The sequence below is a fragment of the Prionailurus bengalensis genome, chromosome A1, assembly GCF_016509475.1.
Source record: "Prionailurus bengalensis isolate Pbe53 chromosome A1, Fcat_Pben_1.1_paternal_pri, whole genome shotgun sequence".
Lineage (NCBI taxonomy): Eukaryota > Metazoa > Chordata > Mammalia > Carnivora > Felidae > Prionailurus > Prionailurus bengalensis.
Genome location: NC_057343.1, coordinates 27101780 through 27118613, shown reverse-complemented (window position 1 = coordinate 27118613; position 16834 = coordinate 27101780). Strand labels below are relative to the sequence as shown.

The window sequence follows — 16834 nt, the reverse complement described above, 5'->3', positions numbered from 1 at the left end:
TCCTGAGCACAGACCCATCTTCACGTGTCCCCGCCGCAAGTGGCCATGCCTGACACCCAGTGGGGTCTTTCCTATGGTTCCAAGGCAGAAAACATGAGGTGCAAATAACAACCGAGCGCGCACGTCTGTGCGACGACTGAGGCTCTGGTCCCCGGCACCCAACTTCGGCCTCTCGTGGGCTCCTTCCGCCCCTCTTTGATCGGCTCCATGACAGGCAGGAGAGGACGGTGGTTAGGGAGCAGGCTCTAGAAGCTAGACGGCCCGGAGTTTGGAATCCTGGCTCAGTCGCTTATTCGTTGCGTGGTTTTAGACAACTTACTCGACCTATTTGTGCCTTGGTTTCATCATCTGTAAAATGGGGGTAACAACAGTACCTCGCTCACAGAATTGTGGTCAGGATTACATAAATGAAGTAAATTACTCCAAAGAGGCCGGTACACAATAAATGTTATCTGTCACCAGCGTTATCTGTTACCACTGTCATCACTACTGCTGCTCTGAGTCCCCTCTGGACACGCCTACCCCATTCTGGTTAGCAACCCAATCTCCGACTGTCAGGCCTGGTTCTACCTGCACGTGAACTTCTCCTCCAGGGTGTCCTTGCCCCACCCGACAAAACAGCAGCCTAGCCTGGCCCACTCTACCACCAGAAACAAAAGTGACAAGGAAAATGTGACAAGCTCCACCGGTATTTGTTGCACGAATAAATGAGTCGGGAACTCTTGGGTTCACAATATATATTCTCAGAGAAAAATGAGACCATCCCTCTGCCTCTCCTGTGAGTGAATCCACGTGGTAGGCAGAACAAGGACACCTCCTCCCTCTGCAAGAGGTCCGCATGCCCACAGTTTGTTCCCCGGAACCTGAATATGTTAGTTTGTACGGCAAAGGGGACTTTACAGGGGTGATTCACATTAGGCACATTGGGATAAGAGGTTTTCCCAGATTAAGCTCAATTTAAGTAGGCTCAATTCAATCATGCGAGCCCTCAGCCCCTATCTGTAGAGAATCGGAGAGATGGCAGGATGACAAAGACTCAACTCCGTGGCTGGCTTTGAGGATGGAAAGGGGTCCCAAACCAAGGAATGTACACGACTTCTAGAAACTGAAAAATGCAAAACAAAACAAAACAAAAACAACACCAACAATTTTTCTCTGGAGCCTCCAGGAAGAAATGCAGCCTTGCTGACCTTGACGTTAGCCCCATCCCCCTTACGTTGGACTTCTGACTTCCAGAATTTTATGATAATAAATCTGCACACTTAAGTCAGTAAGTTTATGATAGCCTGTTAGTACAACAATAAGAAAACTAATATAATCCCTTTGGATTTTTCTATCAGGAAAAGACTGCTACCCAGTTTATGGGCACTATCCTGTGGGATTAAGCAACAGAACAGCCCATATTTACCCCCTAATTCATTTATTGATTCACTAAATGAATTTATGGAGCACCTCCCATAGGCCAGGCACCGTTCTGTGTGCTACAGAAAACAACAGTAGACCCGGGAGTCATGGCTGGCTTCTGTTCTCTTGGAGCTTATGTCCCAGGGGTAAGAGACAGAGACGCTAAACAGGTCAATAAATAAAATAATTTCAAACAGCGATCAGTGCTGTGAAAGAAATAAAATAGGATGATGAGACAGAGAACACAGGAGGCAGAGCTGAGGGGAAAGGAAATCCCAGACTGGGCAGGAGGAAGGCTAAGAAATGACAATTTAGCTTTAAAAAAAAAAAAAAAAAAAAAAAAAAAGAAAGAAAGAAAGAAAGAAAGAAAGAAAGAAAGAAAGAAAGAAAAGAAAATGTGCAAGAAGCCAGCAAGACAAAGATCCAAGTCAGCTCCTGAGCCAGTAACCTATGGCTGACCCGGCCTTCTCGAGGATACTGTGAGACATGAAATACCCACTTTGAAAACTTGACAGGACTTCTTGCTCCAAGGAAAAGTGCACTGTGTGAATTGCTACGCTCATTTTCCTGTCCTCACTCTTCACGAGCATGACTTTTAAGGCTTTATTTTTTAACATATTTTATGAGCAGTGTAAAGGCAGCATTATCCCAGAGTCTCGGGGTATCATTCTCCAGGAGGGTACTCGGTGCTCTCCTTACGTGAATCCGGATGTGGTTAGACTCCTGGCGACGGCTGTTTTGTGATGGATTTCCCTGGGGCTGGTGGCTGTCTGTGTCAGGGACTCTGGCCCCAGGACTTCATCCATCGCTCAGGATGGGTCCGAGATGGAGAGCCACAGCCGGGCCAGACCACAGCTGGGTCCCCTGCACGCCTCATTATGACAAAATATCAAAGTATGTAGGTGGTGGGTAAATGTATAAAATTCTCTCTCCTGTCCTATCATGGAGGAATGATGGCTTTTGATGCCTAAAACATACATACACAGAACAAGTCCTTCAATGTGTCTATTACACAATGTCTTGCTCTGGCATCTATCATAAACCAGTGAAAACAGCTCCAATTTTGGTTGAGGTTGTCAGAGTGTCATTAATTATTTCTCGCAATTGTTCCTTTCGTGGGTTCTTTAGGAAGGTCAAACCAGAATGGCCAAGTAATCTGTCTCAACCCAGAGTCCCCGGGCATGCATAAACAACTCAGAGTGGTGCAGACTACTTCAGACACCCCCGCTACAAGCTTCTCCCACGTTTACCTTTCCCACTGAGAAGACTGCAAAGCTGAGGTATGCCAAATGATTCCAGTTCCAGAGGTATTCCAACCATTTCTGTTGTTTTATAGGTTAATGAACGTGCAAACTGACTTAATATTGAGTGAGAAGGCTTTTGTATTATGGGAGTGGGGTGCAGAGAGATACCTCATAGTGATAATTCACTGACCCGGAGAATGGTGCCCAGGTTTTAGGACCAGAATATCTGGCTTTGATTTCCAGCTCCATCATATAATAAACATATGACCTTGAACGGGACACATCTCTGACCAAGCAGCAGTGCTTTCTTCTCTATAGATTGAGGTCAAAAGCGACACCCTTCTTGTCTGCTTCAGAGGGTTCTCATGATTACAAAATGTGACATGCCTTGTGAATTACAGAACATAAGTAGAAACCAAAGTCCCCCAGGGGCCTCCTTGCTGATGGCGCTATAAATATGTGGACTTAAGCCTAAGCTTCAGTTCTCTACGCTCCACCTAAGGTTCCTCTCCTCAGTTACTCCCTCTGGGATGTGCTGGTGGCGGTGGGAGCGGATGTCTACCGCACAAACAGACCTAAGGCCTGCCGTTCGAACAGCCCTCCTCTTCTCCTTCGCTTTTCCTCTGCTCCACTGACCTGTCACTTTGCCATCCACATGTCACAACTGACACTACAGACCACATTCTCTGGACAGATAACTTCCTCTAGAACACCAGCCTCAAGGTCCAGCCATCAAGGAAACCAATTCCACTCTTGGGCCTTGCTATTTCAAAAAAGAGCCATTTTGCCAATCAGTTAGTTCCTTGAAGGGGTCAGCAAGCTTCACCTGTAAAGGGCCAGATTAATAAATACTTTAGCCTTCAAAGGCCTAAATATTGTCCTTGTAGCACATTATCTTTTGCTTTCTTTATAGTGTTTTAAAAATTTGAAAACAAGTCTTAGCCCTCAGGCCTTACAAAAAAACAGGCCACAGCCTGGATTTGTCCCAAGGCCTAGAGTTTGCCAACCCCCACTTTATGCCACAGCCTTCATTGGTGCCCTAACGTACTTGCTTTTGTGTGTGTGAGGAGGGGCCTGGTCTTGGTAAGGGGGGTTGAGTGGAAGGTAGTTAGGTCAGAGAAGGTTCCTGGAAATACTGCTCCCTCAAACATCCAGACCCTGTCGCTCAGTCTGCTCCACTCTGGCAGACTTCTTCACTCATGGCTTTCTCTCAGAGACCCCATCACTTCCCTCGACCCAGCCTCTTCGGAGGAATCCTAAGCCACCGGAGAGATTCGTACATGCCTGAACGAACCAGGCCCAAGTTCTTACACTCAGGGCTCCTGCTGTCAAAGTAAATCAAGCACATAGCTTCCAGGTCCTTACACATTCTATGACAGTTAGGAGGCCATTCTGCCCACAGCACATGGGAGCTTGTGGTGAGTTACCCATGATACAATCCAGTCGGTAAAGATGCATCTCTGAGACACCCAGGATGTTTCACGCAATTATTGGCTGCTACGTTCATTCTCAAAAAAGGAAGAGGTGGGGAGGGGAAGGGAGAGGGGATGAGGGAGGGAGAAAAGGAGAGGAGACAAGAGGAGTGAGGGAGGAGGGGAAAGAGAAGGCACTGCCGAATATTTGGTCGGGATGTCATTATCACAACATTATCTTCACCTGGTGAAGATTTATCAATTTATCAAACGGCGTCACATAACTCAAAAGCAAAACCAAGATCCCCACTGTTTATGGTCTGTAAAGAAGAGACGAGAGATTTGGTCTTCCTTTTAATGTCTTCCCCTCTTAATAGGAAACTTCACTTTATTTCTTCTTGATTTTCCCATATGTATCATAGGTCGAGGCCTCTACGAGCTTATAGGGTGCCCAACTGCAAATCAGTCAATGGTGCCCTTTTAGCCCCCATACGGGTTAGAAGATGGTACCCCTTGTGTCTCTGTACAATTTGGCTAGCTGAAGGTGCCTGTGTTGGGGAGGACTGGGGGGGTGGGAGTCACCCTTTCACCTGGCAGATCCAGTTGCGTCCAAGGATACACATGTTGGTGAGCAGAGCCAAGATGGAGTCTCAACCCAACTCACGTCTTTTGCCAGGCTGCCCAATAACACATGGAGGCCCTGACTTGGGTCTTGAGTACCTGCCCACAGACCAGAAGAACCTAGCTCATTTCGCGCAGCAACTGGTAGGACGCTGACACAGAGCTTAGTGATAATATTTACGGTGCGGGAGGGGGTGGTCCCAACAAAACTTGTCAGCCAGAGGCTCTTTGCTCGTTATCACCTAAGGAGGGCTGCTTTTGAGAGCCACGAAGATGACACCGGTCAGGTGGGCCCCAGCGTTGGTAAGGTATAGGAGGGGGGTGACTTCCCATTCCACACAGATGTGCAGCTCAGAGAAAAAAACTTTTAAACGGCACGTGGAGGCGGCCCGCTGAAGTGGACAACGGACGTCTGCTCCCTGCAAGGAATGCTGAGCCACCAAGAGGTCCATGCGGAAAGATGACTTTCCTCACAAGGTTTCTGAAGCCTTGGTTGAGGCGGGGAGACGACGTCAGGAGGGAGCTGATAAGCCAGAGGGCCCGGAATGAGGTTTCAGTCGTCCGAAGAGGAAAGAACAGAAGCCAGTAGCGGCCTGGAGGTGTGCAAGGCAGAGAAAATCTGCAGCTGCCTGGGAGCTGCCCGGCAGAGCCCAGCAACAGATGGGAAGGGGAGAAGAAAAGGTCACGGCAGAGCTGAGGATGACTGGAGTTCCCCGCCTGAGGAAAGGACCGATGGCTGTGTTCAGGTTGCCAAGACAACAAGCCTAAATGGCAGCCAGGGAGGCTAGAGCCTCTCTCCGGGACTCTCCCACTCTTGGTTATATGAAGCGCAGAACTGATCTTCCACTTAAAAGTACAGTGTGGTGCGCTGCTATGTCAGGGGTGTTTATCAGCTGGAATGACTCGCCCCCAATTGTACCAGAATGCTGCAGGTTGCAATCATGCTTCATAAACACATGTTTTTCAACACCGTTAATGGAAACAAACATCTGCAACACCTAATCCGAGCCCATTCACGGGAAAGATAAAGAAAAATATCCTAACCTTTAGCATTATGCGTAATTTCTTTCAACACAGAGAACTTTACAGCAGAGATCTACCTTTTCAGTAGAGAATGCACTACATATTTTCCCCTGGAAACTAAAGATACTACATATACATTTGAAAACATATATTTCTTCAAAGTATTAATTTTTAAAGCGGCCAAAATTGCTAACAACCAGGGAAAGTACCGATTTATAAATTATATCCTCGGCATATAGTATACATTGTGAATTTGCATGCATATTAAATGCAAATAACCAGAAGAGCATAACATTAAGGCTTTAAATTTATATGTGCAAAAGACAGTAAATTCTAACATTAAAATTCTTCCAAGGAAATATTAACTCCCCAAGTCCCATGTGATTGTCACGCAGTCAGCAGAGCAGTTTCGTTGCAGAGCTTGAGAAGTCAATAACCTGTAGCACTATGCCCACCCCACTCACCAGGCAGAGCAGACAGGATCATCTGGCATCATGTAGGATAGAATAAAGGCGCTCGGAGGTTGCCCAGCTTTTCAAACAAAATTTTTAAAATAGTTCCACAGACAGAGGCACCACTAAAACGACCACCACTGAATCACTAAGGGGATCTTTCTCCAGTGTAAAGATTTCAAATTGAAGAAGTGGGGCAAAATACAGCTGCTTCTGCTCTTTCACTATAGTAAAAATAAGGAATTTGTCATGGTAACATTTTATGCATCCACTTGGTAGGCTACGGTGCCCAGTTATGTGGTCCAACACAAGTACAGATGTTGCTATCAAGGTATTTTGTAGCTGGGGTTAATATTATCCATCAATCAACTCTAGGGAAAGGAGATTACCCTGCATAATATGAGTGGGCCTCATCTAACCAGGTGAAGGCTTCAGGAGCAAAAACAAAGGTTCCAGAAGGAATTCTACCTGAAGACCATAGCAGAGATTCTAAGTTTCCAGCTTGTCAACCTGTCCTGTAACTCAAGGCTACAACAGCAACTCCTGCCTGTTGTCCTGCCCTATGAGTTTTAGACTTGCCAGCTCCCACAATTACACGAGTCAATTTCTTAAAGTAAATCCCTTCATACATACTGTACTACAAACACACACATGTATGCATGCATATCTATTGATTCTGTTTCTCTGGAAAAGCCCAACTGATAGAAGATTCAAAAGGATTTCCAGTTTAGAGCTAAGAAAGTATACAGTATTATAAGCCAACCTGGTGGGCAGGTGAGTGTTGGTTGATCTTCACTGCAATGGAAAAGTTAATGTATTCTCTTTAAACATTTTTTATTTTTTTATTTTTTTTTTCAACGTTTATTTATTTTTGGGACAGAGAGAGACAGAGCATGAACGGGGGAGGGGCAGAGAGAGAGGGAGACACAGAATCGGAAACAGGCTCCAGGCTCTGAGCCATCAGCCCAGAGCCTGACGCGGGGCTCGAACTCCCGGACCGCGAGATCGTGACCTGGCTGAAGTCGGACGCTTAACCGACTGCGCCACCCAGGCACCCCTAAACATTTTTTAATTGAGATATAATTGACATATGAGTTTCAAGTAAATGACATAAATCATTCAATATAGGTATATATCGTGAAATGATCACCATAATAAGCCTAGTTAATTATAATTTTTTTTTCTTGAGAACAGAACTTTTAAGATCTCCTTGCTTAGCAAGTTTCAAATATACAATACAGTATTGTCAACTACATTCACTATTCTTTTTTTTTTTTAATGTTTTTATTTATTTTTGAAGGAGAGAGAGAGAGACAGAGCATGAGCAGGGGAGGAGCAGAGAGAGAGGGAGACACAGAATTCGAAAGCAGGCTCCAGGCTCTGAGCTGTCAGCACAGAGCCCGATGCAGGGCTCGAACCCACAAACTGTGAGATCATGACCTGAGCCGAAGCCGGATGCTCAACCGACTGAGCCACCCAGGCGCCCCTACGCTCACCATTATATACATTACCTCCCCAGGACTTGTTAATTTTATAAATGGAAATTTGTACCTTTTGACCACCTTCGCCCATCCTTTTAAATAGCTCCACCACTATGGAGTGCAGGAATTTCTTGAAAATTTCCTGACATCCATTTAAAGAATTTTCATGGCTCAGTATAAGAATAAAGGTGAATTGTATTTGTAAAAGAGTAGGGGCTCATGAAAATCTCTCTGGCAGTTGAACATCTGCTCAGCTATGTCAGTTTGGAGGCTTGCCTTGCTATATTTTTATTGGGAATTCTCTGTGGATGCTCTGTCTTGGGGGAGGAAGCTGTCCCTTAATTTATGACCTAAGAACCCGATTCATACTGTCGGCTCTAATGAAGCAAATATCTATTTCAAGTTTAGATCAAACAATTTCACGGGTTTCCTGCCACCCTGGCCAATCTTTCTCTGGCTTCTTTTCTCCCTTGGCCTTCCCACAGAGCCACTCACAGTGTTTGCCTCCAAGCCTCTGCTCTTCCCTTCTCCTCTCTGTGACATGGAATGCTTATCCACACAGCCACATCCAATTACTGTGTGTGCACAAAGATCCGCAGGGCTGTGTTCATTCCCTTCTCTGACCGCTAACCCTCATCATGCTCCTTTATTTACTGCTGCCTCTAGGATCTCCTGGGAGCTGGTGGAATGAGGGGAAGGGTCGGAGCACATCCAAATGAGAACTGATCAACTTAACAAATTCCTATCTTTTGCAATCCGTTTCATTTCCACTGTTCCATGACTTGCAAGCTCGGAAGAGAACTGACATGTTCAAGAAGGCATTTGGACATTTCTTCCAGATACCCTACCCTTTTTTTTTTTCTTTTGGACCCACAAGGATGGGAGGAGTTCTTCAAGGCAGCAGCCCAGGCTTGACTGAAAATTATCTATAACTTCTCTTTCCCTTGTGTCTTCTCTATGGATCTTGTCACCAAGTCCAATCCCTTCCCCTTTTCCCTTCCTCAGCTGGGGACCTTCTCATCATGCACCAGCCTTCATACTCCTCTTCTGAGTTATTTCACAACCCACAGCAAGAATCATGTTCCCCAAATGTCATTTTGCTCGTGTCACTTGTCGCCAAGTGTTCCAAATGTTTCTTTTGAAATTAAATTTCAATCCCAGATTTAAAAGTCCACCAGCTGACTCCTTTCTTTCCCCAATTCTCCTCCTTCCCAGCTGTTCCCTGCTCCCTTGCCTTAGACCTGTCTGCTACAGCCTCTGCTCTCCAGAAAGTAGGGCCAACCCTTCTCTCCCAATATGCCTCCCTGTGACATGTTCCTGCTCTCCTTTGAATCTCCACTCAGAATAGATTCCTCTGCTCATTTTTCATGGGGCAAATTCACGAGCTGTTGGGTTTCCTTGATCCCACATACTAAATAACTAGTTCACCATGGTTTTCCAACGCTTGATTCAGATCATAAGGCCTGGACTCACAGCTAGGTCACACTCAGGAAATCCTGGGGCAAAAAGTTGCCAGCTACCTGAGTAATCACTCTCTTGACTTCATCCGAAAGCACCCCTATTTTTACCACTCTCATAATGAAGTCTCAAATGAGAAACCTCCCCCCAATGTAACCTTTCCTCTTGGCAAACTCTCTTAAACATATAAACCTACCTACACAAGTATTATTAGGCATGCATATCAGAATACATTTCCCATTGTGATTTATGCAATGTTACGTATGGGTATGGATATATTTTTGGAAAATTGTTTTTTAAAATATTTAATAGCCATTAAATGGGTAAAATAACACTCTGCTCCTTATGGAACAGTGAGAAGTCATTCTAGCACTTTTTGCAAGTATTTGCAATTGTAATCAGTAATGTGGGCAGAAAGAATGCCAATGTTTTTCAATCATCACTGGTAAAAATGTAAATTTCTAAAAAATTAAGACTCTAAAGTTCACCTGAATTAATCTACTGCTAATGCAAGCTGGGACTATTTCCTAGGATTTTGAGTGGCTTAACATCATCAAGACATGTCACAAGCTTCATCCCAATTATTCAGCTCACACCATGCATTATTCTGAACCTCTCAGAAGATGAAACAGAGAGAGGCAATGAGAGTGTCTGAAGAACAAAAGGAAAAATGAAGCACAGAGACCTCAGGCTAAAAGTATAAAACCCTTGAGAGGGTTTTAAGGACATATTAGATGTCTAAAAAATGAGAGTAAATCAGCAGGCCCATTAACTGAGCAGCGAATTAAAGGGCCATTGTTTCCAATTTCAGCCTTGAATATGGAGGGCACCAAATGGACCACACTCTCCGTCCCCTCTGCATTAGGAAGGGGAGCTCTCCACTATGTATTCTCAAGTGCCTTTCTTCTTTTCCAGCTAATTTAGTGAAAGAGTGGCTGTCCATTTCCTAACTCTTCCCCTAAAACATTTTTGCTAACTTCCCCAGGAGCATGTTAAAGGGACAGCAGAAAAACAATTAACTGAAGATTCAAAACACAAGCTATATTCCCCATTAATTTCAACTTCTTTTTTTTCTTTTATTAAAAACATGAAGTTTGCTATCTTCAGATGTACTTTTTTTCCCTTACTTAATGGTATAGACAAAATGGTCTATACACACAGCATACAGACAACCCGCAAACTGAGTAGCTTCTGAGTTTAAAAGCATACCATATTCCACAGCTGTATACATTTCATCATCTCATCTCAAGAAAACAGAGTTGAAAGCAGTTCTCCTCAGTGCCTCGATAAGACAAAAGGTCTGGGGGCGCCTGGGTGGCTCAGTTGGGTGTCCGACTTCAGCTCGGGTCATGATCTAACAGTTTGTGAGTTCGAGCCCCGCATTGGGCTCTGTGCTGACAGCTTAGAGCCTGGAGCCTGCTTCGAATTCTGTGTCTCCCTCTCTCTCTGCTCCTCCCCCACTCATGTTCTGTCTCTCTCTCCTTCAAAACAAAACAAAACAAAACAAAACAAAAAAGACAAAAGGTCTAGAAGTTCTAATAGGAACACATGAGAGATTTTTCTTTTTAAGGTAGTTTGTATTTGTACCAATTTATTCATAACAGTTTCAACTGTAAGCACCTCCTAGGTGCTTTCAGCTCTCTAAGTAATTATTGTGGACTCTGCTTCCACATCTGGAAGTCAGTGCTTTCCAACCGGTAGCAGGTTTTGACATTCTGCTCTGCTACGAGCGGGTTCTGTGTTTGTCACGAGGTACTGACATACCTCAGCCCCAGGGCACCAGGTGGGGTCTGGGTAACTGGCACCCGGGGACAGATGACCACTGGCCATCAGCTTTGCCAGAGTCCAAAGGCACAGTGCTCCCTGCTCAACTGAGAGAGACATTAAACACGTCCGTGGATCCCCGCTTCAACAGGCTGCTGCAAGAGGCACCCCTCCCCTTCGTGGAGAAGTGGCCCTTGAAGATGCTGTTGGGTATTTGAGAGTTTGGGAAGAGTTTGGGAAGGGGACCTGGTAGGCAAAGCTACAGCTGGAGGTTCCCCAAATTCTCTCCTAAAGGGTTTCAGCTGCTTCTTTCCATGTGGGGCTAATGTGCACTTTCGTTGGCAACCAAGTTACCTATGGGATGCCTACTGTAACAATAAACACATATTTTACCACGTAGAGCTTCATCATTTTTGCTCTCTTCAGATGGGGAATGTCAGAGTGTTGCACTTCTGTAGTTAAAAAAAAAAAAAAGGATTGAAGCTATTGACTTTTAAAAATTTTGAACTTTCGTAAAATTCACAATAGTGGTGAAGTGGTTTGAAATTTTCTAAATCACTACTTGTACAGTATTTGATAGCGACTAACAAGAATTTAGAGAATCATTGAAATCTTGATGAAGAAGTGCATTTAGCTTTCCCAGGCATATAATAAAAGCAATATTTAAAAAGTAACGGTCATGAAAGCAAGCTTGGGTTTCTCATTAGAAAATGTGAAAAGGTTCTATTTGGAAGTTTCTTATCCATGCAGTGTTCTCCAAATGGACGTCCTGAGCTTGGGGCATTATTAAGTAACCAGTTTCTGTGTGTGCTATAATGAGGCAAAATTGACAACGGATTTAAATAACATGCTTATGGTACCACTTCTTGGTTTTCCCATTTTAGGCACTACCCGTCGGTTTACCAGGGAGGAAGATGAGGGTAAGTGTTCTTTCACACACATATACATGCCCCATGTTCCCATCCTCTCAGATTTCTACCACAATTTTGATTAGCTTGAATATCAATTTTCATATCATTATTGCCACGGAGACACTATTAGTAATTGAGTTGTGTAATATGCCGTGATAACATTTCCTTTTCTACTTAATTTTTGTCTTTCCTGGAGTTAATCACTGTTACATTTAATTTGGGTTAGTTTCCTATATACTTATGAGGTTCTCCCCAACTCCTCCCCTAGACTTCCAACTCTCCTCTCCACACACACACAGCGGGTGTCTTATCAGTTTCTCCATCTCGAAGAAGTCTCTCCTGAACCCCTCTACCTATCCCAAAATTACATTAGAGGATCACTAGTCCTGCCACACTCCTGGCTCTTGTGTTGGTCCTGTCTCTGGGATCCTGGGTGTTTTTATGGGCTTACCCTGTCATTTATTAGAGCGTACCGTAATTTTGTAAAGTTTCACGAGAATGTATTGGTAATATTTTACTTGGAAACTTCTATCTTTGATTGTGAGGAAAAAAAATTTGAGAGAGACAGAGAATGCACGTTGGGGAGGAGCAGAAGGAGAGGGAGAGAGAGTCTTAAGTAGGCTCCATGCTGAGCACAAACCCAATGTGGGACTCGACCTCACTACCATGGGATTGTGATTTGAGCCGAAATCAAGTCAGATGCTTAACCTTCTGAGCCACCCAGGTGCCCTGGTTGTGGGAAATTTTGTTAAATTATTTCTTGGATGGTTTTCTGTCCTCTGTTTTCTATAATCTCGCAATCTTGGGTTACTATTTTTAGCCACTGGACTTCATGAAGCAATCCTATACATTTTCTATCTTTTTGTATTATTTTCTATTCTTATTACTCCACATCCTAGAATTTGCTTACCTTGGTCTTCTAACCCTTATAAATTCTATTCTCTTTCGTGGCTTCAATACCACACTTTATCTCTCTGTAGATACAGATGATTTCTTTTTTAAGATTTCTTCTTCCTGAAAAGGTCCTGTTTTCTCCAAGATGCTTTTTTTAATGTTTGCACGTTTTAGTTTCTATCTCTTATAATACTTTTCTTAAATATCTGACGATCCTTGGCTGTGTGCTGATATTTAGAAGTGGGGAACTAGAAAGCCAACAGTAAGGTTGGAGAGGATGGGTTGTTGATTTGGGATTTATTTTAGGATTGTTCTAGTTAGGCCTCTTCTTCAGGGGAACGCTTGATATCAGTATCCTTGAGTTTTATTTTCAGGTCACAACACCAAGGAAGTCTCTTGGAGCCTCCTTCAGGTAGGGTATCATCCTGCCTGCTCTCAGGTTAAGGGGCATAAGAGGGTAGCTGCTGTGGTTCTCAGGATTTGGTAAGTCAATGCAATTTCCCTGATTTCAAGACTACATAATACCACTTTTAACTTTCCCTGATATCTGCTAACCCAGAAACCTATTGTATCATTTCTACATTAAAAAAAAATCTCCATTGCTCTGTTGGAGGGGAAGAGGGACAGTTATCTACATGTATACAGTTTGAGAGCAGATCTAAACTTTCAGCCGAACACTCCTAAGGTTAACCCTTTCTTCACTCCCATTTTCAGAAGGTTCTTGTTGCTCAAAATTCCTGAGCTTTTGCAGGTTTCATTGGTGTAAACTGGGCTTCTTCTTCCTTTCTCCCCTGCCAGATTAAAATTCTGCTTTCTCAGGCCTGCTTTATATGCTAACATTCATCCATCTGTATCCCAGATTCCCAAATGCTGTGGCTGTTAACCTCATTTCTTTGTTCTTATGGGTGTGTGCCTTAAAAAAAAATCCCTTAAAAGTCATTTTAATGGAGTTTCAGCAAGGGCCAGGAACTAAAACATGTACTCATCTTTAACCTGAAAACTGTCAGCCACTCCTCATTTTTTCACGCTGAAACGGGCATTACTCAATTTTTCTTCACCGTTAAGACAGTAAGGTTCGATGTTCAGGAGGAACAGGAGGTAGGAAAAATAGCAACTGGGGTGTAGGTGGAACTGAATTTGATAATTGCCTGCTCTTATAAACTAATGCTTCTCACTGTTCTAACAATGTATTGGGCACTGTATGTATTGGGCATAAAAGTATGCCCCTATTTCAGAACACCTGTAAGAATTCTCAAAAACGTGAACTACTAAAGAGATCCTGGAATCGATAATTAGCCAAAAAGAGAGTATTCAGAGGGAAAAAAACTGCCAGGCAAGAGAGTCGAATAGCAAGTGTCACGCCCAATGGAGGAAAAAGGGCTAAGACACAGCTTCGAAAAATAAACGTTAAAAACATTTCTTCTGTGGAGTTTGCATAATGTGTATGAAATATAAAGTGATCAATTGATTGAACAATGAGATTTATTTTTGCAGACTAAGGCTGCTGGCATAAGGGAAAAAAGAAGCTCTTCTGCTTACAATACAGCGGCTTTAAGTCTTTTTTTCTCTGTTTGTCACCATAGTGGCTCATAAAGATTTGAAATAATTTTTTTTTTAAGTACCGGTTTAGTGCACTGCATACTTGTAAAAAGAGATATAGTAAAACATTGTACTTTTTTTCAGTGACCTACTGGTTTTGAAGTTACAGACTTATACAGATTGAAAACACCATTATTACTGAAATAACTGTAGGTAAAATAACCTTGTGGCCGTGCACCTGCAAGTCTGTAGTCTCTAACGCCATTTATCCCACTGAAATCATTGTCTTCATAACAGGTTTCGGTAATCCACAGTTTGAAGGAATATAACTATTGCCTGAGGCAGAACTGACTCTTAATTGGATGTATATAGCTATGAGAGGAAGGACTCCAAGGAGAATACTGCCCATGTTCGAAAATGAAAACAAAACTGTCCTCCCCGTCGGATCCGGGTAGGGGGTGGTGGGAAGGCAAGTGTGGATGAGAGGTGCTGAAGTCTGAGTGAGGAATGAACTCGGAGACACTGAACAGGGAGTAACTTCATCAAAATGATGTGTGAAAAAATGTAAACTGCCAGGGCACGATGGGGCAGAAAGTCTAGCCACAGAAAATAACTCGGACCCTAAGACATGCAGAGATCCCCGATTAAATAAAGGACGGCTTGGCAGTAGAAATGTGAGAGAACTCACTTCAGAGATCCTAGGAAACTGAGGAATCCAAATTTACAGTACCACGGATAGTCAAGCCAAAGGAACGACGGACTGAATTACTACTGACAAAAGGGCTTACGCTGAAGTTATCTGTAAACTTAATCCATGGTACCCGTTGGTTTTTAATTCAAGAAACATTTACTGAGTATCTACTATGTGCAAGGCATGTAGTCTTTTCCCGTCATGTGTCTCATTATCTCATAAGCCAAATGTAAAAAAAATCCAATTAATCGATTTCGCAGACTGACTGATGTTCTTCTGTAAGAACAACAGATTGATTTTTATAGACACCAATACTAACTCTTCCATTACGTCCTTCTCTTTCTGTGCACATGGTCCAATCGACTTTAGGGCCAACTCAATACAAAGAGCAGAAGAAAGGCATTAAGAGAACAAGGTCCATTAGGCCCAATATTGCCTCAATTACTTTAATTCCATTATTCCTGTTCATATTACTTCTTTAATCAATATCTCCTTTCAGTTATTCATGTTTACCCTTTTCAAAATCACAAGTAATAGGATTATGGTCTTTTGAGCTCAGTGGCAACAGACATTCATAAATATATTTCTGAATTTGTGATTGTCTCCAGATCTGCAACTGAGGAGTCTTAAATTGAATCAGGTCTTCCAGAGGCCATCTCATATAAAGATGCAGAGCATCTTAATGCAATATAGGTGCTTTTACCTGTTAGGTCATTTGTCATTCACTGTCAAGACCACTCATATATGGCTTAATGGCTTTCTAAGTTTCTTCTTCCCGTGTCTAAGCCCTAGTCTCCAGAATGTGTTTCTTTTCTATACATATTCTGCTTTTTGTTGAATGGAATCCTTCTGCCTTCCACCAACAATTATTCTGCCCTGCAAGAGTTTCATCTGGACATTACATTAACCACTGCCTCTTTCATATGACAATTAATCAATCCCTCAGTTCCACCTCTGTAAGAGCCTTACAAATTAAAGGAGCTCTGTTTCTCTCTATTCTTTTAACAAACATCAACGCGATGCCTGCTCTATGCAAGAAGTTGCTCTTTTGGCGTAGACAGGGTATGTAATAGGCAGGTGGCCCTTCCCTGCACCACGCAATGGTTCTCTGAAAGTATTGTAAGTAACATGGGGGATATAAAGAAGCATATGAAATTGTGATGGGAAGAGTCCCTCAAAAGTTCCCCTGGAGTTCAGAGGGGGTAAAATTGCATATGAGTGGAGAAAATTTTCATACAAAGGATATGAATTTGAGTGGGATTGTGGAGTATGGGTGGATTTTGAAAAGGGAAGCTTGCAAGAAAAAGGGACAAACTGTGTGCAAAGCAAGGCAGCAAATCTAGCTGGGGTCAAGGATTTTCACAGCAAATAAAAGAGAGAAATGGCCGAGATCCTCAAATGACCAGTGAGGAAGGCTGGGCTTCCCTTGGGAAGCAAGGAGACCAGGCAGGAGCTGGGCAGGAGATAAGCACTTCTTCACACGAGGTCAGCCTCATCACCATGTGCACAATGAACTGAAGGCAACTGCAACTTGTAGACATGAGACAGGAAGGCAGGCTCAGCAACATGTTAAGGGGACCTTCTAGGTGTGATTCCTGCCTCCCTGTCTAGCCTCGCATCCTCTGTCCCACCTCGTGCTCCATCTACACCCAAATGGCAAGGAGCACACACTCCGCCCAGCACAGCTCTGTGCGAAGCCACCCGCCCTCTGTCTCCTTTGAAACGCTTTCTCTCCACCACACTAGTCCATCTGGCAATGTTCTACTCGTTCCAATCTCCACCCGAAAGGCCGATTTCTCTCTAGAGTATTTCTGGACTGGCCCAAGCCAAATCGGTTGCTCCTCTTCCCATGTGTAAGTTATACTTACCACGGAGCCCCATCAGAGCAACGACTTTTGCAGGATAATCTCCTAATTATAATACCCTTGATGCTATCGCCA

The 16834-nt window shown here is 43.5% G+C and overlaps 1 protein-coding gene across 5 annotated transcripts in view; it reads right to left on the bottom strand.

Annotated features, from left to right (window-relative positions):
- ENOX1 (ecto-NOX disulfide-thiol exchanger 1) overlaps positions 1-16834 on the bottom strand; it is a 553951-nt gene that overhangs the window by 416212 nt on the left and 120905 nt on the right. The gene's annotated exons all lie outside the window — the stretch shown is intronic.